At 38.6% G+C, this 23584-nt stretch overlaps 1 protein-coding gene across 14 annotated transcripts in view; it reads left to right on the forward strand.

The window, feature by feature from the left end:
• Positions 1 to 23584, forward strand: part of mdga2a (MAM domain containing glycosylphosphatidylinositol anchor 2a) — a 347889-nt gene that overhangs the window by 16996 nt on the left and 307309 nt on the right. For 5 of the 14 annotated variants that reach the window (XM_087290654.1, XM_087290660.1, XM_087290663.1 and 2 more), the window contains one exon: positions 21082 to 21184. The exons of 2 other annotated variants lie outside the window; for them this stretch is intronic. The gene's annotated coding sequence lies outside the window, so the exon portion shown is untranslated. Of the gene's footprint in view, positions 1 to 7004; positions 7242 to 21081; positions 21185 to 23584 lie in introns of all 14 variants that reach the window. 7 more of the 14 variants (XM_087290664.1, XM_087290652.1, XM_087290648.1 and 4 more) reach the window with 3 other exon arrangements.

The following is a 23584-nucleotide window of genomic DNA, read 5'->3' on the forward strand; positions in this document are numbered from 1 at the left end:
TTTTTCTTCTGAAAATCCAGCTCCGAATTGTGCCTTGTTTATAAACAGATCTTCAGTAAATGAAAGTGAACAATTGATGAAGATTTTACTGATGCAGTCTGGAACCTCATGAAAAATATATTTCATCTATATTTTCCAAATCCACTGCACAGCATGCTGTAGTCTGCTTTGTATCTTTATTGTTTAGTTTCTGCATATACTTGTGTTTGCTTGTTATTTACCAACTATATACTGGAATTGGTGGGTGGAGCTAATCAGGCAGTGATGTAGAAGTAGGCATTGATCTCCTTTTGTGGAAGTGGAGTTTAGACAGAATGTTACATAGTAAAGTCACATATTTAACAACCTGTAAATCTTTAACAAGTTTAGATAGATAGATAGATAGATAGATAGATAGATAGATAGATAGATAGATAGATAGATAGATAGATAGATAGATAGATAGATAGATAGATAGATAAATAGATAGATAGATAGATAGAGAAAAGGTTGAATACATTTTATCGGATCCACATTTCACATTTCAGTTCACTGCAGCCCTTTAGAAAGGGTTTGTGTTCAGAACCGCAGAGGCGTTCAACTACAACATTGTTCTTTACAGAGGAAGATCTAAATCCTTTGTGCCTGACAGTTACACACTCTTCTGCTTACACTCAGACAGATGGATTGTCTGTAGCCGAGCAGCAGTTATAGGAAACCGCACTGGATGATTACAAGAATCATCTGTGTAATATAACATCAGGCATTTGATGTTTGCCATTGGTTGACATGATAGTGAGCAGTTTTGCTAAGGCAGGTGTGTGAGAGTTTATTTATTCCCCGTAGACTCTATTGTGAGTTTGAGTGCTGACACAGGTGTGAATTTGAATGGAATCTAAATGTACTGGATACATTAAACATGTGGACAGTACGTTGTGCAGCATGAGCAGTAATAACAGATGCCTTCATGCTTTTACCACAGCAGGCACTTTTTATTCTGATGAATGAATTTCAGCTGTTTGCTTTATTTTATTTATTTATTATTTACATATTTAGATACACTATATGTACGCATGTTGTGCAATAAATAATGTCTAATTAAATGTATTAATATTAATATTGCACAATCAAAGAGTAAAATAAAATTTTTATTTTCACGGTGGAAACGACAGACAAAATGGATAGAAATGCTAATGAATGTTGTTAGACAAATTAGTTAAGCTAAACTAATGAGCACTTTGTAAAAATAAAAACTGTTTTGATCCATAGAGTCAAAAGTGGTCCAAGCTGAGGAAAAACTCTTTGCCGCATTTTACATACCCAGCATCTCTTGCATCTGTTACTTAGTTTCCTCTGAGGGCTTGTGTAATTGGTCTATGAATTAACTTACTCCATGTTCTCTGAGACAGAGAATAAGTAGTTGAATTTTGATGAACAGTGGACTCCGGTCTCTATATTAAACCCAAGAGATTGCGCTATCATTCCTATCCGCCTCATTAAACCATGCATGTTTTCAATAGAACCAAAAGGCAGAATTTTGCATTGCAGTAGCAGCAGCATGCAATGAATTTTAACACGTTACCAGTTGATACACTTTTAACAGGGACTCTGCTTAATAATCAATTATAATTGTTGTAGAGATTGATCAAACTGAGTTTTTGTCTTCATAAAGATGCTAGAATATGGTCAAACAGAAGCACTGCACAGCTATTTGTAGATAGAACAAATGACAGTAGTGAAAGAATAAATCATGTTATATTAAAGACCTAATATGTGACCTTTAATATGACATAAACGATCTAGATATCGTCTAAACACTGAAAGTTTATTCCTTTTAAAGTATGTATATTGCCAAAAAATGTTTTGAACAAACTGCTTTTATATATAGATCCTGTTTACATCTTGTATTAAGATGCATTTTGATTTAGCTGTTCACAAGCAGATGATGGAGATACCTTACCATTATTACCATTTATTTATATATATTTTTAATCTGTCTCTTGCAAGTGTTCTACCGAAGAACAACTGCCTGATTATTTTGCATGTGTAATTTGGTAGATAAGTAAGTGCTGATGAAGGTTATGGATGTAACAGATCTCAAACCTGAGGGCATGGCAGCCCAGAGCGGCAAACACTGACATGCTGTAGGGAATTTCTAATGAGAGTCTCTGCGGTTTAACCTGTCTGTTTGGATAGATGAGAGCACCAATTTGTCCCGTTTCATTCTGTGATTGCTTAGTAAATCACTTTGCCGATGTGTTCTTTTCTATGACGACAGGACTTTCTGGCAGTTTGGAATAGCCAGAGGTAATGACGGCATCTTGACTGTAACCAAATGCAATTTATCTTTTACAAATAGCAATAATATCTTGTTGAGTGTTTCTTCTTTCAGTCGTCCTTTTGTAAATGTAATGCACCTGCTTTTGCAACGCACATAAAACTCTCTTAAGTGTTACATAAAGAGCTGATAAAACCCTTTCTTTGAAACGGAGTACTTCTAAGAACAGAGGAGACACTTTAATGAAAAGAGACAGCAATAGAGTCCGTATGCATGCAAAAGTATAGCGTTAATCCCACCACACTGCCGTCACAGGCACATTTCAAAGCGCTGAATGCTTTTGAGAGTCTGACCCGGTGTGTACTGCAGATACTCATTTGCATGCTTCCACTATAGAGCCCAGATGTTAGAAAGGTACATGAAGAAAACAGCAATCAGTACTAAGTGGATCATATGGCACAATCTCAACATACCATTGCTTTTGCATTGCAGAACATCTAATCCTGCATTATGCATATCAACAAGACAAACAGAAGTTTACCATCTGCTACAGCAGTCTAGGTTTATGCAGAGCCACACTGTGATGGGATAGATCAGGCCTCAAAAGCTTTGCTTAAAATGAGGTTGCATTGATAATTTTGGCTGTAATAAGATGCCAGCCTCCAGTACTAGTGATTTTAAATGAATACCTTAGGCAACAGCCTCGGCAGCTGATGAAATTCAACTAGAGTTGTCAATAAATACAGAATGTTATATTATGTCTTTGAATTAAAATATGTTTTTGAATGCATCTCTGCATTCTCTCTTAGGTTGAAAATTTATTGCCACTTTATTAGGTACACCTGTTTGTCCAATGCAAATGTCTTATCAGCCAATCACATTATTCAATGCATTTAGGCATGTAGATATGGTCAAGATGATCTTCTGCAGTTCAAACCAAGCATCAGAATGGGTTTGAAAGGTAATTTAAGTGACTTCGAATGTGCCATGGTAATTGTTGCCAGACAGGCTGTTCTGAGTATTTCAGAGACTGCTGATCTATTAGGATTTTCACGCACAACCATCTCAAGGGTTTACAGAGAATAGTCCGAAAAAGAGAAAATACCCAGTGAGTGGCAGTTTTGTTTGCGCAAATGCCTTGTTGATGCCAGAGGTCAGAGCAGAATGGCCCGACTAGTTCGAGCTGATATAAAGGCAACAGTAACTCAAATAACCTCTCATTACTACCAAGGTATGCAGAATATCATCAACACCTCAAACCTTGAGGCAGATGGGCTACAGCAGCAGAAGACCATACTGGGTGCAACTTAAACAATAGAAGATTGGAAGAACATTGCCTGGTCTAATGAGTCTCGATTTCTGCTGCAACATTCAGATAGCAGGGTCAGAATTTGGCATCAACAACATGAAAGCATGGATCCATCCTGCCTTGTATCAACGGGTTAGGCTGTTGGTGGAGGTGTACTGGTGTGAGAGATATTTTCTTGGTACACTTTGGCCCCATTAGTACCAATTGAGCATTGTGTCAACGCCAGAGCCAACCTGAGTATTGTTGCTGACCATGTCCTTCCCTTTATGACCACAGTGAACCCTTATTCTGATGGCTACTTCCATACAAAGCATTTTCTAGGCCCAATACTTGTGCTAGATGGGTGTTCCACTGCCAGGGAATGCCAGAATAACTCTAGCATTCCTCTGGCCACTGTGCAAGACTTGCATCTGTCATTCCTAAGACGAATTGATGCTGTATTGGCTGCAAAAGGAGGCCTTACACCATACTAATGAATTATTTTGGTCTAAAAATAAGGGATTCAGTTTATTGCCTAACCCCTGTATTAGTGTAATTTAGCATGGTGTGTGTGTGTGTGTGTGTGTCTATGTAATTAATGTAAATTAGCAGTAAATTAATTAGTTAATTAGCAGTAAACTAAGTTATTAAAATGTAAATCACTTACTTTTGCTTCTCTTAAACCTAATTCTGCCATACCATGTGGGCAAATCACCTTTTTTTCTTCCAGAAATAATGCTAAATCAAACAGTTCTAAATGTCAGTTTGTTAAATCCATTAAAACATATTTAACACATCACAAGAATCAGTGCCTTAACGTTTACTCTCCATCTCAATACTGCTGAAATGTGCTGATCAGTAGCGCATTTTCATCTGGATCAGGTACTAGAATTATAATTATATTACATGATAAATTTTATTTGGTTCGGTTAAATACCAGTATAATGTACAAGCCCAGGTTTATATCGATTGTGCAGAGCTAATCTTGCAAATGCAGAATGCACTGCCCTTTTATTGCAAAGCTGTCTGCAAGAAACTGAAAAGGTGGTCTTGCCCCAGTTTTAGACTTCTAGGAAATTCTTCTGAGCTCTAAATGATCTTTTCTTATATCTGTGCCTCCTGGCTCTAACAGACAGACAAAAGTAAAAACAGTTGGCTATATCACTGCGGTGGCAGAGATAAATACTGCAGTACATCAGCAGTGGCTCTACGACTGAGGAAAATTCCATTGTAACAAGATGGAATTGAATGGAAATCACAGCATTGGGATTTTAATATAGCATTAATTTCAGCGAATGTGAAATACAGCAAAAGGTGAAGGGGATAGATGGCAAGTTTCTTTTAAATAAGGTCAGGTTTTTACAGGATGGTGTACATTACTTGAACTTTGAGGATCATGCTGCTGAATTTGACAATTCATAGGGCTTGAAATTAACTTTTTTACTTGGTAGCACCAGCGCTCCCAACTTTAAATATAGGAGCACCAAAAAAAATTTAGGAGCACCCACCAAAAATGAAGGAACACCGCTGCAAATTGTATTTTAGGGGTTTATTGTGTTTAAAAAACAACATCAATTAGCACTAACAAAAACCAGAAACAGCCATCTAACTAATGCTGTGATGATTTAATATTTGTGCAATAATTTCAAAATAAATGTCTTATAATTATAAAGTATTAATGATGCTGATGTGAGTTATACTAACAATGAATTACATTTCTCATTTTCATGCTGCCTTGACTGTATTTGAGTGTGAGTAATCTGCTATAAAAAGTCCTACTGTTACTTTATGAAAAATAAATTAATGGTTTGCATCAAACACAAATGAAGCATTGCAGTGAGAAATATTTATTTTGTACTATTGTTTTTAAATGCATGTCAGTTTAATAAATAGTATTTCTGCTACAAAACAAACAAAAGATTATAATAATCATTCAATTTAAGGCTGAAAGCTGAAAACCGGTCATCAGTAATTAAATAGAAAAATAATATACATCTCAAGAAAGAATGGACAAAAGAAGGGAAGAAAAGTCTCACTTTTAAAAGTTTGGTTTCGGTTTGTGTCATTTTAATGCTTAGTCTCATTATGCGCTGATTTTCTATTTTCTGTGTTTGTGGAAAGCAGTCGAGTCAGCTGACCCAATATATGAGGGGCCAGACAAAGCAGGATTCTTCAGATGACTGCTGGCGCAATACTGTTCTTTATTTAAGCCGCATTAGTTTAAACTTAGTAAAGGCTAGCTTCTTTGGCAATGTGTGTACAGTGTTAGATTTTACATTTAGCGGACATTTGTGCTGAACACGCAGTGAATGCAATGCATCGTGATTCGGTGTACTTTTCACTCTTCAGTCATTTGCATTTCCTGTGTTCACAAAAGCTCCCTGTCATCTGACAGCGGAAAGTCTTGAGTGATTGACATCTAAAATGACCCAATATAGTAGCAGGGAAGACCGATTTTTAGCACGTTTTTAGAAAAAAAAAAAAACAGGTCGCACTACAACCATTAAATGCAGTCGCACAAATGCTCTTAAATATATTATAAGGTCGCATAGCTTAAATTCCGGGCCCATATGTGACGAGAATGGTCACAATTTCGAACCCTGATTCATGATTTGTATTACAAAGGTCTGAAGCTTGATTTGGTGAATCAGAAATGTTATTAATTGTTTACTAATAAAGTTTTTGTAATATTTTTTTAAGAGCAAATCTAAGCACACTGACTGGAACAAAAATAAAACATTTTCTATGAAAAATAGATGCTTAGAATCATTAGAGTCATAACCTCTGCATTTTATTATTATAGGAACTATGTTAGATATATTAGAAACCTAAACAAACAAACATATAACAGATTTATTCTGACATAAAATAATTTGACACACTAAAGAAGAACAGTTTGATCCCCTAGTGCCAAAAGATAAAAAAGACAGTGAATATCTGTAGTTGCTACATTTTTACACAAATGTTCAAACCTGTCAACACATTTTATTCTTTAATATTTACAAGAAATACCAAAAACAAATGAAAAAAAGAGAAAATTGATTAGATAAAATAGATAATGGTTCTGTGAGATTTTTGAAGAACCACTGAAGGACACTGAAAACTCATCTAATGACTATTTCAACTTGAGCTTTGCCATCTAAAATAACAAAAAAAGAAAGAAAAAAAATTACATGTTTTATTAACTGAAAGAATTGTGACCTTTCATGGTGAGCATAAGATAAAAACATACAGGCAAATGTTGTTAAAAACATCTAACATCTCAGCAACTTTTAAGTGGTATAATATTAATAATAAAAATAATATATATATTATTACTATATAATATTAAACAAGGACACATTCAAAGTAGTCCTTGTAATAAAATGGGAAGGACGAACCACTATAACATCCAAGCCCTCAGTAGATACCAGCAATGGAAGGATTTCTATAAATGGCAATGCATTTGTGTGTTCACAGGTGAGCTCTGTCAAATATGAGCACACATTCCACCAAAGAGAGGATGAATCTGCCACAAGTGACCTCCATTTGTCTTCACTGACAACATGAAGAAGGGTCCGTCCCTGTTCACTGCACAGGTCAATCCCCACAAGACCATCAAACGTCTCCAAAAAAATATGAGAATGGGGAAAGCTAGATAAAGTACAAAGTATTGATTAGTAAGCAAAGTCGAACCATTTTGCTAACACTGAACAAGTAAGTGAAGGAAAATATCTAATTATTATAACAACTTCCTGCATAATTATTTTTTTTCTCATTTAAAAATAGACAAACTGTCAAATAGAGTAGTCTCTTTGCACCAAAATATAACCTAGTTGTGTGGACACTTTCTGTGATTTGTGGCACAAACTTGTAACGAGTCATCTAAACTTATGTCGGTCGATTTCCACCACCTCCGTTATGCTACCAATCTTAGTGACGGTGCTATGATAAATTGTCTGGATGCAGAGGCGGATCTTGTCTCTAGGTTGCTGTAAGAATGAGTTATGGGTGATTGACAAACCCAGCAGTCCCACTGCCGTGACTCAACCTCTTGCAGAATCTTAAGACTCTGGTCATTCAGCACCGAGACAACTCATGCAATTACACAGACCTGAGGCTGGGTTAAGACCATTCGCTTCGGTACAATGATAGTCTTCAGACGACATTCAAACCACCCACTGCCTGTTCACTGCCCATCTGATGCATACAGCACACAGAAATGACAAAAATCTGCCCAGTCTGGCTTTCTGGCTTCGGGAAGTCTCATAGCATAGTCTAACTTAAAGGCACAGTTCATCTAAAAACACAGTACAAAAGAAGATATTCTGAGGAATGATTTTTGGCTGCTCTATTAAAGTCAAAACAACATTATATTCTAATAGTATGATTAAAATAACACCTCATGCACCCTCATAATATGATTATAATTACATTTTTGACAGTAATCTGGGTAAATTTTATCTCATGCAAGCAAATCACTGTGAAAACACCAGCAAAGAAATACAACCTACATGCAACACTGTTCTTTATCCAGCTTGTTTTATTTAAAAGCCTTATCAGTTTTCAGATAAAAGGAGTTTTTATGAAAAACACACAAGTTCACGATCACATTCGGTTATAAGCGCAAACAGCTAACAAATAAGTCATCTGTATCACTATAAAATACTAGAAATACAGGGTGTCCTGCGGTTTTATGAGCACCAACCTGCTGAGTTAGCTAGATTTAATAGATTTTTTATTCAGCATATAAATAATGTTTTAGTTTTGGATGCGTTTTTTACATTAATATTCATTAATACACTGTAAGTTAAAATCTCGCCAGTGTTTCCGGTTGAAAAGTGGTTATAAGGTCTTAATGTATGGAAATAGTCTTAAAAATGTCTTAAGGTGTTGAATTTCACTCTCTGAAAAAGGAGCAAAAATAATTGTGCCCTCATAAACTAAGAGTATTCTAAAAGCTATGTATAATGTACCCACCTGACTCATTCAGGCATTATATTTAGGTGTTGAAAGTGTTTCCAGAAAAATAATATAATAATTCCCAGGCTGAGAACAGCACAGAGCACCATGTGTTGTCATCTGAAAATTATGGTAATTATGGCATGGTGTGAACAAAGAGCCAAGAACTACAATCAAACTGTTTGAGGGAGTTTATTAAAATGGTGCTTACTGATATAAAGAATACTTCCTATGGCGTGGACGCTTTGGATTTCGTTCATGCACAAAATTGTATTTCACACTAAATGCAGTTTATATGTTAAAAAATATAATACATCCCCAATAAACAAATGCCAAAGTTTCTTTGCTAGAAAAATGCAATCACCTTACACAAAATCAATTAATTACAACATTTACTCTACCAATTGGGTCCTATTCAAAGTGTGTTGTTAGCTAGAAATCTATTATAAATTTTCAACTGAAAATGCAAATAACAGACGTGCTTGTAACACAAAAAGCTTTAGTCAACTTCTAATTTACGAATTTAATTGGATTGAACTTAATCAAATTTAAGATGTGACAAAATGTTCAAGAATGGCATTGCTTTAGCTCATTTTAATTAAGTTATACAAGCAGCAGGATGGAGGTCGCCGCCTTCTCTTGGAAATGGTTGTTCACTTTAGTTGTTCTTTCTAAGGGGCTATTTTTGCTAAGATAAGATGTAAAATATGCTACCCCGCAGAAATAATTGGAAATGGCAAAGCTATAAACACAAGTATTCAAGGTTCTTACCTGTGAATAGTTATCTAATGAGCAAAAACATAATCCAGTGCCAGAGTATTCATTCATAACTGATGCAAAATAAAGGGTGACTCAGGAAAGACTCGTTAGTTTTCTAAATTCAGCAAAACATAGGTTACCTTTCCAATAATTTTTTTGTCCTGAAATAGCTTACCCTGAGAGTTTTCTTCTTATAGATTTCAATTTCCATTAGTTTCTACAAGCCATACCATCGAGATCTTACAGAGTGTTCTCATTATCTCCATTGAATGAAATTGTTAGACTTGCCAGCAAAAGCTGTAGTTTAATCACTTGTCTCAATTTTTCTTGAAGATAAATGCTATAAACATCGGTCAGGGAAGCTGGGGAACCATTTGCTAGACTTTGTGTAATGGCTTGGTTGTCAATACTGCTGTCATTTGCCTTTAAATTTATTACGTGATCTGTAATAGAAATTTCTGTGGTGATTTTTCTTTTAAAAATGTACTGAACTGGGATATCTAACAACTTAAAAACATCGAATCAGTTCAGGTTGAGACCATGAGTGAGATTCCAGTGATCCAGATGATGAATGTGAATCAGTTTGGCAGCTGATAATATGGCCTCTCTTTCTAGATGACATATAATAGTTTCATAAAAGTAAATGAGATTGCTGGCACATCCAGGTTTAGTTTAGAAACATCTGTTTCAGCATACTAGGAGTTGTTCATATCACAGTGGTGAATTTTTGGTTATGTCAGTTGAATTCAGCAGAGCATGAAAATTAAATAGTTTTAGGAGCTGAACTGAAACGTGAAATGTTGGCATTTCATTGGATTTCCTCAATGCATTTCTGAACTTAACCCAACATATCTAATGTCTCTAATGTCGATGGACCATCAGATTTCCAGTGGACAGAGAATATGGAGATCAAACAGTCTTCCTCTCTGCATGCTATGAACATTTTCTTCACCTCCCGTCGAGTGCTGGATGCTTAGTATCAGTTCAGATATTAGCAGCACAGCATGGTGACAGAGTCATGTTTAGATCTCAAGGATACACACAAACATAAACATACATAAGCACAGCCTGGCAGGGCTTGAGGAGATTTTAGCATGACACACATTATTACTAAAATGAGACAATGGCGAAACACTGTCAAGACAAGGTTCAGTGACAAATTAGGATTTATAGGCTGTTGAAAAGGAGAATTTGTTTAATTCATATATGTAATTATTATTCGTTTTTTTCATACTCCTAAAAACCATCTACAATTAATTTAAAATAAATGATTTAACACATTGACAACTTGTAATTGACACAAAATATTTCCTTGTCATTACTTCATATGTTCTGACCAAAAAGAAAACCAAATACTGTATTCATAAATCAAATAGTTTTGCTTTGAATACCCGGAATGTGTCAAAATGTAATCTAACATGTTTCATTGTGTTCTGCTTCCCTGTGAATGAAGCTCTGCCCTTTTCCCAGCATCTTATAGATGCTTTGACATTTCTGACATTTACGTTTTCAGACATTTGTTGGACATGGATGTGTAATTTTATAATAAATAAATAATAAAGATTTATTTTGACAGGCTGAACTTTAGATTCCTAAAGTTTGATGCATGGGTCCTGAATTGTTTTATTTATTTATTTTTTTAAGAATGCTTTAAAATTCTTAAAAATGTTCATAAGAGGATTTTTATGTATTTCTACATTTGCCAGATGATGATGATGAAAATACTACTACTAATAATAATAATAATAATCATAATAATTACTATTTTTATTATATATTATGAAGACATCTATTTTGTTCACATCATAAAATAATCAGAACAAACTTGACACATAAGATAAAAACAAAAACAATTTTAGCATTTAACATGACAGGCAGACCAAAGCTATTTACAGTAGCAAATCTGTTTTGTCCAGTTTAAATTAATTACCATATGTGGTCAAATTAAACACTGAAGCTGTCAATTGTATCAATATACTGTAATTGGTCATGATGTTGAAGATCATATAAAAAGAAAAAGTTAAGAAGAAAGTTAACATTCTTAAAAATTAAAACCTTAATTCCAAAAATTATGTTTTTTTAGCAAAGCCATAAATTAACTTTTTGAGGTTCCCCAAAGGCTCTTTAAGTTTAACGTTTTTAAGAGAACCATTTTAAATTATTTTAAATACATTTTTAAATTAAAACAATGGTAGTTACGCAGTTTCTAACTGTTTACACATTTAAAATATGATTAAAAATAAATTGCCACCACTGATTAAAAATAAATTGATTGAAAAACCTACTTTTAATCTCACAGTTACTCATGATTTTACCATTTTTGTTTTAGCATTTGTTTAGCATTGCAAGAAAAAATCTAAATTGTGAGATATCTGAATTATGACATTTTTATTGCAATTCAGAGTTATATTAAAATCCTGATTTATATCACACAATACTGTATTTTAGAAGTCAGTTGTGTGTTACACAGAATTATAAGAAGTTAATTCGCAAGTTTATATATTAACTTTAAAATCTGAGTTACAAATTTGCAATTCTTTAAAGAAAGGTGTAAATTGTGAGATTTTACTGTGCGATAGAAAGATGCAGTTTTTCTTTCTTTCCTTTTTATATTAGGAAAGCAAGCTTCTATGCATAGTGATACACAAAAACGTGGCCAGTCAAAAAATGCCAATAATCAAGTCTGCCTACACAAGATTATTCAATATCAAGAGCTTAAAGAAATAAGCTGCATTCAACTTAATAATGCATCAAGTTTTCCAGTTTCTTTTTGCATATGGTAATGATGGATCTGTGCAGATTTATCGAGGATTAGAGATGAAGCAGAACTTAGAAAGTAGAGCTCAGCAGATACACACTTGCCTAAGTTTTTGTCATTTGAATATAAATGTACATATAGGAACAAAGGTTTGATCCACATCGGAAATGGAATTGCACTTTTAAAATAAATTGAATGTAAGAATATATGCATGCATTAGATATTTATAGGTTCCGGTAACACATCAAAGGGCAACGATTTTAGGGGTTTTATGTTTGACAAGATATCACAGAGCACATGCTGTCCATTTTCAGACAGCCACATATAAATGTTTCAGTATAAATAACCAGGGAAATGAGAAAGAGAAAAAGCATTATCTCCTGTTCCACCCCTTTGCCTGCCCTGACAGGATTACTGACATGCTCTCCCGTGACATGTATTACATTCGTCTCATCATGTACCTAAATATTGTACTCTTCTCTCTGCCATAGCACTGGTGCAAATCTAAAAAATTCCTAAATGTAATTGGATGTATTTTTTTGAGAGATACATTAAATAAATGGCTCGGATGAAGGCAAATAAATAAATAAAATATCCCCGAATAAACCAGGAACCACATCAAAATTAAGTATGAAATGAGACTGTCCTTTGTTTGCTTGTAATTACGTAATATTTTACACAGCAGAACTGACAAGCAAATCCCACGGCATCTTTTAATTCATTAATCAACACAAGCGCTGCTTTCATTTCAGTGGATGTTCCTTTTAAAATCCGCTTTGCTCGACCCCGAAAGCAGCTCAGTGGCAAAAACAGCTCCCAGATTAAGCAAAATTACAGGCCTGGATGGAATCAGGTCAATAAGGCTCCAATTAAAATTCGTAGGCTTTTATTATGAGATTGTAAAATATGTGCTAGGAATTTGTCTTTTTGCATGACAAAGAAATGTATTCAAACAAATCATTATTAACGAACCTGATTTAAATAAAAGTTTATATATATATATATATATATATATATATATATATATATATATATATATATATATATATATATATATATATATATATATATATATATATATATTATATTATATTATATTAATCAGACCTCTTAGTTTTTTTCTTTTTTCTTTATTTATCTTTTCTTTTAATATTATTATTATTATTGTAATTTTGCACAATAAAAATTACAGATTTTGTAATTCTAATTCCCTGAAATTTGCTGACAATTGTCTTTGGACTGTGGGAGAAACCAGAGCATCCAGAGGAAACCCACGCAAACATAGGGGGAACATGTAAACTCCACACAGATATGCCAACTGACCCACCCAGGGCTCAAACCAGCAACCTTAAGCGTTCGTGCTACCTATTGCGCCACCATGATTCTATCTTATTTACGATATTAGTTAGCCTACCATGTAAGGTGTGCAATCTGACACAGTGACAATGACACAAATCATAAAAATAAAGCTTCTTTATTTTGGTCCTTAAGACAGATCTAAAATGGTAGGGATTAAGCCAAAGGAAGGCTGTATAATTTTTATGCACTTACATTTCTCTCGTTTTCATTATGTTTGCTAAATTTGATAAAGTGCTTCACAACCACGCTGTAATTTTTTTAAAGACAGTTCAACAACAACAACAACGATTTAAAAATCCTTATTTTCTTTCGCTTTTTCTTGTTCACTTCAAAAACATCTGTTGCACTGATCTAAAATTATTTGTCAGTAATACAAAAAACATTTAGTTGGGTAAACATAAGATTATTTTTTAGTTTTCTGGAGCGGTGAACTAGTCTAACAAAATGTTTTTATTGTGCCAACTAAAAATGTTTTGTCAGCAGAACTGAAATGCCTGAAGTTGAGAGAACAAAAAAACATAACCCTTATTTCCTTTTGGTGTACTCTGCATTCTTCATTCATTTTCACCTTTAATTGATAGGACAGTAGAGAGTGTAGACAGGAAAGCGTGGGGAGAGGAGAGACAGGAAGGATCAGTGTACTGTAGGACCTCAAGGCGAGAAGCAAACTCAGGTCGCTGTGAACACCTGAGTGCCTTGTCGACGCACTAACCACTTCATTACTGGTGCCAACGTGTACACTGAAAAAATTTATTCAGAGATGATTCTTTATATTTGCTCAATTTTTTTTTACGTTAAGTAGAACATTATTAAACTTAATTTGTTTGTTTAAATTCAACACAAATAAATTGTTTGCAACAGTTCTGCATGCAACACTTTTTTCAGAGCTTTTGAAAACATCAGTTGTACTAACCAAAAATGTCTAAAGTTGAGTGAACAAACAAAACTCTTGTGGAAACTGGTGCTAAGAAATAATACATTATCATAACAAACAAACATAGTTTGCATAACAGAGACAAATGTTAACAGAACATTTATTAGACACAGAATTAGAAATAGGACAGGAGGTAAAACAACAATAATGGTAAACAAGACAAGGGTAAAAACCAGCAGATCAAACAGGGAATAATGCTTTGTAATACTTTACATTTTTTTCAATTAAACTATATGTTTGTTCTGATAGTGTATAATTTTTTAGTACCAGTTTCTCCAAAAGTTTTTCTTTGTTCACTCAATTTAAGACATATCAGGTCAGTGCAACTGATGTTTTAAAAAATTGAGTACACATCAGCGCCAATGGTGTAGTGGTTTATGCGTCCACATATGGCACTCCAATGTTCACTGTGACCTGAGTTTAATTCCTGCATCGAGAACAATCTTTTTCCTCTCTCCTTTCCCCACGCTTTAATGTCAAGGATTGTGTTTTTTTCATTCACTCAACTTCAGACATTTCAGTGCCGCAGACAAAAAAATGTTCAGTTGGCACAACTTAAAAAGTTTTGTTACAGAGTAGTTCACCTCCCTAGAAAACAAACTATCTTGTTAACCCAATCTAATGTTTTTTTTTTGTATTACTGAAAAATAATTTAAAGTCAGTGCAGCTGATGTTTTAAAAATTTGAGTGAACAAGAAAGAGCAAAAGAAAATAAGGATTATGTTTTTTTTGTTGAACTGAATTACATTTTTTACAGTGCATGATAAATTACATTTTACAAAAATAATAATATATAACTATAAGCGGTGTCAAAATAATTTGTTTCTTTTGTGTACCGCGATGCAGATGGAAACAGTTCGATATTGTTTCAGTAATAGATCTTAACCGGTTATTACGTACTGATGTCATTTATCTGATATGCGCGATTATACATAGAATATGCACATAAAATACTATGGCAAAGGAGTCGAGGGCAAGAAATAAAACGCTACTACACCTAAAAATCAGATAATTGTGCACAATTCACTGCTTGTGAGTTTGCTGGACAGTCTGTTCTTCCCGCATCAATGACCAATCATATGAGTAGAACGCTCTGGTTAATAAAGTATTGCTATTAGTGGATTTGATTTAGAAAATCCACGTATTGGGAGGATTCGGTTCAGAAGCCACTTGTCTGAAAGAGTATGGAATGGGCCAATGAATTGGCAGCATAAGCTTGCGCAGGTGTGCTTCATTGCCAATTAACCCAGCATATAAGCACAGGTGGAGCAAGCAGACGCTATCCTTTTTAAGCTGAAGAGACTTTGCTAACAGCTAAGTGGAACGAGGGTTACTTTAGTAACCAGAGCGTTCCCCTTCGGGTGGGGAACTCCAATGCTATTAGTGGATTTGATTTAGAAAATCCACGTATTGAGAGAACTATGGAAAACGATATAATGACTGCACCTTACCAACGCCTCCGATGAGAGGATAGTCAAGCAAGCGTGACGCACCCACATCATGGGAGGCGTGGTCCTCCAACGTGTCCCTGGCCCTAACTTATCCCTCTTCAACGGAAGTTTTACGGATTTGGGTATATTTTTTGGGAAGTCGCGAGTGTCTAGATAATTCTAGGAAAATATGACTACGTTGGGAAGCGTGCAATCCCGATAGGGAGGACGCTGTGGAGGCCATCTGCAACTCAGTGGGGAGATATGATGGCAAATACATATGAATTAGCCCTAAGGAGGGGAGTACGCATAATAAAAGGTGGTTTGCGGAGAGGGAAGACACGGGTCTTCCTGAGAGGGGGGACTGAACCGTGGCAGAGGAAGCATATGGGATCGCCTAGTGGGGATCTTGCATAGCGGTCACCTATACCCAAAACGCAGGCTGACCAGTGGGCAGACCTACAATGCAGTGGGCCAGCAAGTGACTCCTCCGCTGAGTCAGTGCTGGGGGCCTCGGAGGAATCTGCAGGGCTCACCTGACGGGGAACTTTACTGACAGATAAAAAGGCGCACATATCTCTGTGTTAGGGAAAATGGCGCAACAAGCATGTTTCAACACCTTCACCGAGTTGTTTCCTCAATCACCAAGGGTTACCTAATACCCTTGAGGAAACCGGCTCCACTCGCAGATTGTAAAACCTTGCAAATGTGTTGGGTGTCGCCCAGCCCGCAGCTCTACAGATGTCTGTTAGAGAGGCGCTGTGTGCACGCGCCCAAGAGGATACAATGCTCCGAGTGGAGTGCGCATGCACTCTCGGGGACACTGCTCACCACCGCTCTGATAAGCGAGAGAATGGCATCCACAAACCAGTAGGATAATCTTAGTTTCGATACGGCACTTCCCTGCTGCCGACCACCATAACAGACGAAGAGCTGCTCAGATGATCTAAACTCTGAGTGCAGTCCAGATAATACGCAAGGCGCGAACTGGACAAATAAAGAAAGGGCTGGGTCTGCCTCCTCTGGGGGCAGCGCTTGCAGGCTTACTACTTGGTATAAAACAGAGTGGTAGGAACCTTGGGCACATATTGCGGGTGGGGTCTCAGGACGTGGGAGAAGCCAGCCCAATTACAGGCACGAGTCACTGACCGAAAAATGCCTCCAGGTCCCTGACCCTATTTTGCTGTCGAGCTCTCTCAGACAGTACAGCATCAGCTGAGCGCGCTCTCCGGAGAGGAGCGCTGCCATGGTGACCGAGTCTAGCTCCAGCCCGAGAGAAGAGATCCTCTACACGGGGGCGAGTTTGCTCTTTTTTCGGTTGACCTGAAACCCCAACAGGTGAAAGTGCCGCAGCACTTTGTCTCTGTGCATAATCAATTGCTCCAAGAGTGGGCAAAAATCAGCCAGTTGTCGAGAAAATTGAGTATGCGGATGCCCGCGAGCCGAAGGGGCGCTAAGGCACCCTCCGCGTGCTTGGTGAGGACCCACGGAGACACGGGGAGGACTTTGTATTGCCAAGCTCGACCTTCAAACGCAAACCGCAGAAACTGATGGTGGCGAGGAAGAGTGGAGACATGGAAATACGCGTCCATCAGGTCTAATGCTGCAGACCAACCCAGAGGGTGAACGCACCGGAGGGTGCGCTTCTGCGTGAGCATTCCGAACGGCAGCTTGTGCAGACAGCGGTTCAAAACGCGCAGATCTGGGATTGGCTGTGACCCATCGCTCTTTTGGGCACGATAAAGTGCGGGCTGTGAAACCCACTCTCCATCTCGGCTGGAGGGAGCGGCTTGATTGCATCCTTCGCCAGGAGGACAGCAATCTCCTCTCGCAAGACAGGGGCGGACAGGGGGCTGACCCTGGTGAATACACACCCGTGAACTTGGGTGGCCGTTTCGCGAACTGAATCGCATAGCCGAGTCTGATTGTGCGTATGAGCCACCGCGAAGGGCTGGCCCGTGCTAACCAGGCTGGCAGAGCTCTCGCTAATGGAGTCATCGCTGACGTACCAGCAGTGGGGCAGCGCAAAGTGGGTGTGCTGATCCTCTCACTCCGCACCCAAGCTCCGGAGGGGAGGCTCGAGGGGTGGGAGAAAGGAGACCGTCCTACCAGCGCTCGTGAGCCACTGGCGAAACGCACCGAACCTGCGAGCTAGAGAGCACAGTGTCTCAGACTGGCAGATTTCAGGCTGTCACATCCGGGGAAATTGATGTTTTCATGGCAGTAAAAAGTGCCGTTGGAAATGGGGACCCGCCCTCCAGCGGGGAAAGAGCAAGTACCCTCTTCCCTAGATGACCTGTCCCAGGGACACTTCGCGGTCTGTTGCCGGACTTAGTGGCGTTCTGGGGAGGGGGGGCTGCCTGCTTCCGAGGTGCTCGATGCGCTCGCTTCGCCAGAGGCGTGTGCAGGTGCGGTGCAGCTCTCGTAGGCGGGTGCCTTCGGCGAGGAGCAGATATGGATGGTACGGCAGGCGGAGCGGGCTTACGGACCTGCCGATAGGTGACATCCCCCATCAGACTGCTCTCTCACCGCCTCGAATCCCTAGGTGAATTCACAGACGGTGTCGCCGAACATGCCAGCTTGGGATATGGGGGAGTCAAGAAAGAGGACTTTGTTGACTTCGCGCATATCAACCAAGTTTTAGCCAGGGGTGGCGCTTCTGGACCACTAGTGTGGACATCGTCCTCCCCAACGCACACGCAGCGAACTTAGTGGTCCGCAGAGCAAAGTCGGATGCGGTGCGAAGCTCATAAGCCTGGGTTGGACCCACCCTCGTGCAGCTCGGCCAGCGCCTGCGCTTGGTAGCGCTGGTAGGTGGCTATCGCATGTAGGGCGGAAGCAGCCTGGCCCGCAGCCTTGTAAGCTCTAGCTCCGAGGGAGGCTGATAACTTACAGGCTTTGGATGGGAGATGAGGCAGACCCCGCCAAGAAGAGGCGCCACGCGGACAAAGATTGAGGAATCAACCTGAGGAATCACCACATACCCCCTGGCCGCTCCACCATCAAGAGTGATGAGGGCGGAAGGACACGCAACACGAGCAGAAAAAAGTTCCCTTCAAGACTGCGTGAGCCTACTGTGCACCTCTGGGAAGAAGGGGACAAGAGGCTTTGAAGGCTTTGCCCTTTGGTCCTCTACGTAGCACCCATCTAGTCGGTCCAGCCGCGGAACTGGGGGATAAACCATCTCCAACCCACGGCCGAAGCAGCCCGGGAAAGCACGGCTAACATGTCCGTTTCAGGATCCGTTTTGACAGTGCTCACCTGCCCGGAGGGGGCGAGCGGGTCTGGATCATCATCGGACAATGAAAGCCCACCCTCCGATGCCGCGGTGGACGTCTGGTCTCCGGTGTCATCGAGCGTAAGGGCTACCATCTGTTAGACGGATCGCTTCCCCCGCCCGAAGCTTGGATGGATCGCTTGGAGGAGCGGGAGGTCCGCGGGGCCGTGGGCGACGGATTATCTCTCGCTGAAACCCTCAGATCTTCCCAAGTGCCCGCTGCAGAGCAGGGGACAACTGGGGTGGTTTGCCCTCTTGCAAAGGCTAGCCGCGATCTTTACTGCGCAACAGTCATGCCATCGCAATGACGACATGAACTGCCTGCGAGCAGCGCATTAAGATGCTAGACCCCCCAGGCATGCAACGCAGTGCCCGTGCCCATCATCCGAGGACAGGAAACCACCGCATCCAGAAACACACACTCGGAGTGCCATCCTGAAAAGGACGTGCTGCACGACTGTGTTGCTCTCTTTGTGAAGTTGCAACTTTATATCCACCGCTCTAGAGGACCAGACCCAAAGAACGCCAGGCAAGGGAGAAACCCAGCTTGACCGTCTGCTGCTGCGTGTACACACTCTGGACCGGGAGAATGCTCTCGTTCGCTCGGAATCGCTGGATCACAGCAGGTGGAACCTCTCATCGACTCGATCAGAAAGTCTCTGAAGCGAAAAGGATAGCGTCTGCTTGCTCCACCTGTGCTTATATGCTGGGTTAATTGGCAATGAAGCACACCTGCGCACGCTTACGCTGCCAATTCATTGGCATTCATTGGCCCGTTCCATACTCTTTCAGACAAGTGGCTTCTGAACCGAATCCTCCCAATACGTGGATTTTCTAAATCAAATTCACTAATAGCATTGGAGTTCCCCACCCGAAGGGGAACTCACTTGATAGCGCTTAAAGCAGGGGTCACCAATCTCGGTCCTGGAGGGCTGGTGTCCCTGCAGGGTTTAGCTCCAACTTGCCTCAACACATTTGCCTGGATGCTTCAAGTATACCAAGTAAGATCTTGATTGGCTTGTTTAGGTATGTTTGATTAGGGTTGGAGCAAAAATTTGCTGGACACCGGCCCTCCAGGAACAAGTTTTGTGACCACTGGCTTAAAGCAAGCGGGATAAAATTGACATAAGTTTATTTGCTATAAATGCTCATGTTGTCTTCTGTGCATGCATTGGAGTTTTGTCTAAAACATTCAAAAAGATTGTTTTCTTTGAACAGGTAAAAATTAAAGGTACAACTTCATATATCTGACTGCTTTTATTAAAGAACAAAATTGTATTACAAATAATATATAAATAAATCTATTTATTTTAATAAAAATTTTTGTTGTGTTGTGAAGAAAAAATCTAGTTATGGATGGAACGCATCGTTAGTGCACTGTGATGTACCAAGGTATCAAATTGAACCTAATTGATGGCATGATAATCGTAACTGAACCGTGAGACCAGTGTAGGTTCACACCCCTAGTTACAAAGCATGCCCACATAGTGTCCATTCTTTTGCATATGAACCATAGTATCTTATCACAAAGTCTTACATTGAATTCTTTCTGCAAATTTGAAAAATTATTGTACACTCAAGGTCAAATGCCACAAAATCTAGCCAATTCTCAGCTGAACTCTCTCCTTTCTAATCTGCTCCCTTGATTCCTCTCTCATCGCTTTCTTCTCTTTCAACTTCCACTCATTTCTCAGACTTTGGAAGGGCATTTTGTTGTTTGCCACTTTCCTGGAAGGTGATGCCAATGCAACTCTGCACAGCTGTGGTTTGCTAATCCTCACAGTGGGGCATGATGGGATAGCCACCACGAAGGCGCATCCAACACATGCTTATAAAACAGCAGGAATATTTTGCAGTATATCTTATATTCTAACTTGATGTTAGAATCATTCATTAGAGGGGAAAAATGCAGAATGGCTTTAAATGAATTCCCTTACAGTCCAAATTCTTTGTCTGTGCATCTTTCTGTACATTGTAGATATTCACTTACTCCTCTGTTTTTTATTTATTGTTTTTTTTAAACCCCTGGGACTTGGGGATGTGCCTTTAAGTGTGTTTCCCTCTTTCATGTCATCTAGGTTTGTTCTCATGGGGAAAGAGTTGCATCAGTAGTCACACAATCCCACTGAACTGCACAGTCACAAGATAACAAGCACTGCCCTCGGAGAGCTTCAGGGAAAGGTTAGTGATGCTACTGGATATGATATACTGGATATGATATACTCAGTTTAATAGAGTATTGTGGGGCAAAAATAGTAGTTCCTGATGCTCATATGGCAGAAAAACAGTACCCTCAGTGATAAGGTCTTCTTTTTAAAATGGAAGATGGTATAGCCTATAAGCAAGTCTTGAGGAATTTCAACACCACTTGACATCCTTGACAATCATGCATTTTTTATGGAAACAAACAACTTGACATTTTGTACAAGGTTGGAGTAACATGAGGGTTTTCATAATAAATTCTTAATAGTATTAATATGAGTTAATATTTAATACAATTTTGTCAGTTTTGCCAACATAAAATATTACATAAAGATACAGCAGCACGTTTCAGATCAACACACAGCACTGTTTTCAATGATATGTGTTTTGAACAATTTGAACATTTGAACAATTCCCACTTTAATCTGCCATTCCGGCAAAAAATAATATATAATAGGGGCACTTTCAAAATGTGCACATTTTTTAATTAAATGAATATATGTTGTGGAGGCACAGTGGCTCGGGGGTTAGCACGTTCACTTCACAGCAAGAAGGTTGTTGGTTTGAGTCCCAGCTAAGCCATTTAGCATTTCTTTTTGAAGTTTGCATGTTCTCCCCGTGTTCTTGTGGGTTTCCTCCAGGTCCTCCGGTTTCCCCCCAGTCCAAAGCAAGATTATAATAGTTTTGAATTTTTCATTAGTTTTAGTTTTTATTTCGTTTTGACTTTTTGTTTTCAAATTCGGTTGGTTTAAAGTAGTTATTAGAGGTAGATTTATTAGTTTTTATTAGTTTTTGTATCTTGAAATTGCTTAGTTTTAGTTTAGTAAATTAAGATATTTGTTAGGTACATGATAAAAAGTTATCAAAATAAATATTTTATTATAAAACCTCAACCAAAGTTAGGCTAATTTTTTTTTTTGACAAAAGCCCAGCAAGAAAGTCGCTGATTTGGCCCTTGGCTGTGTCAGTTGGCATTATTGTGTGAAGTTTGCATGTTCTGCCCATGTTTTCGGTGGCTTTCTTCTGGGTGCTTTAGTTTCCCTCACAAGTCCAAAGACATGCGGTACAGGTGAATTGGGTAGGCTAAATTGTCTGTGGTGTATGGGTGTGAATGGTAGTGTATGGATGTTTCCGAGTCATGGGTTGCAGCTGGAAGGGTATCAGCTGCGTAAAACGTGCCTTATAAGTTGGTGGTTTATTCTGCTGTGGCGACCCCAGATCAATAAAGGGACTAAGCCAAAAAGAAAATGAATTAATTAACACTATCATCTACCACTACCGTCTACCCATCCTCAAATTCAAATACAACAGTCCACAAGAAGCAGCCATCAGTACAATATGTGTGCACGGCTGCTTCTGAGGTTAAAACACAGTAGTGATGGGAATCTTGGATCTTTAACCGGATCTTTCATGTTCGGTTAACCATATGCTGAATCACACATGCGCAGTATTATCGGTTCACAGCTTCTCAAATCTGATCTCAGTGTACTGTTCTAATAACTGAATAACTCTGTATATATTGGTTTATTTCGAGTCAAAGAGGCTATCAGGCTTGTAAAATAAGTTGTTTGTGGATAAGTGCTTAACGCTACTGGAGATGCGAATTGTTTCAAATGATTCAGTTCAATTTCAGTTCAACCAGTTCACTTAAAAGATCCAATAAAAAAAAAAAATCGCGATCTCAATCACAAATACAGAAATAAAACCCATTATTGGGCACAAATGTGTTAAATGAAGTGTCTGCTTGTGTCATATTTAATGTTGTCACCATGCTGCTGTCATTTCCAGCCTTTGTTTTTGTCATGGGAGCAACAGCAAAGATGACTGGAGAAGGAACGGCTTGATCTGTCCAAAGGCATCAGGATTACATACTCTGAGATTTTTAAAAACTAATTTTTAATTATGAGAGTGTATGTGTGTTTCCCAGTACTGGGTTACGGCTGGAAGGGCATCTGCTGCATAAAACATATGCTGAAATAGTTGGTGGTTCATTCCACTGTGGCCACCCCTGATAAATAAGGGACTAAGTTGAAGAAACATAAATGAATGAATGAAAATATATGCTGCCTTTGTTCAAAAACTTTACTTTCCCACTGGCTCCAATGAACTGAAGCCTTTAAGCATTCCAAACCGATAGTGAAAAGTGGTCCACACAAACATTTTCTTACAAGAGAATCAACTTATAGCAAAGTGTATGTGTTGCTTAAATAACTCTGTGCATGCATGTTGTACTAAACTGCCAATAGGATCTCTAATAGGCATATAGACATAGTCAATACTATTGCACCACTGCAGTCTGTCTATCTACAACAACAACAAAAACACTAAAGATAAACCTGCTGCATTTGTTTTTCTTCAAACAAGTCAGATTTTATATGC

Source organism: Danio rerio, chromosome 17 (assembly GCF_052040795.2).
Source record: "Danio rerio strain M-AB ecotype USA chromosome 17, GRCz13ab, whole genome shotgun sequence".
In the NCBI taxonomy this organism is placed as follows: Eukaryota; Metazoa; Chordata; class Actinopteri; order Cypriniformes; family Danionidae; genus Danio; species Danio rerio.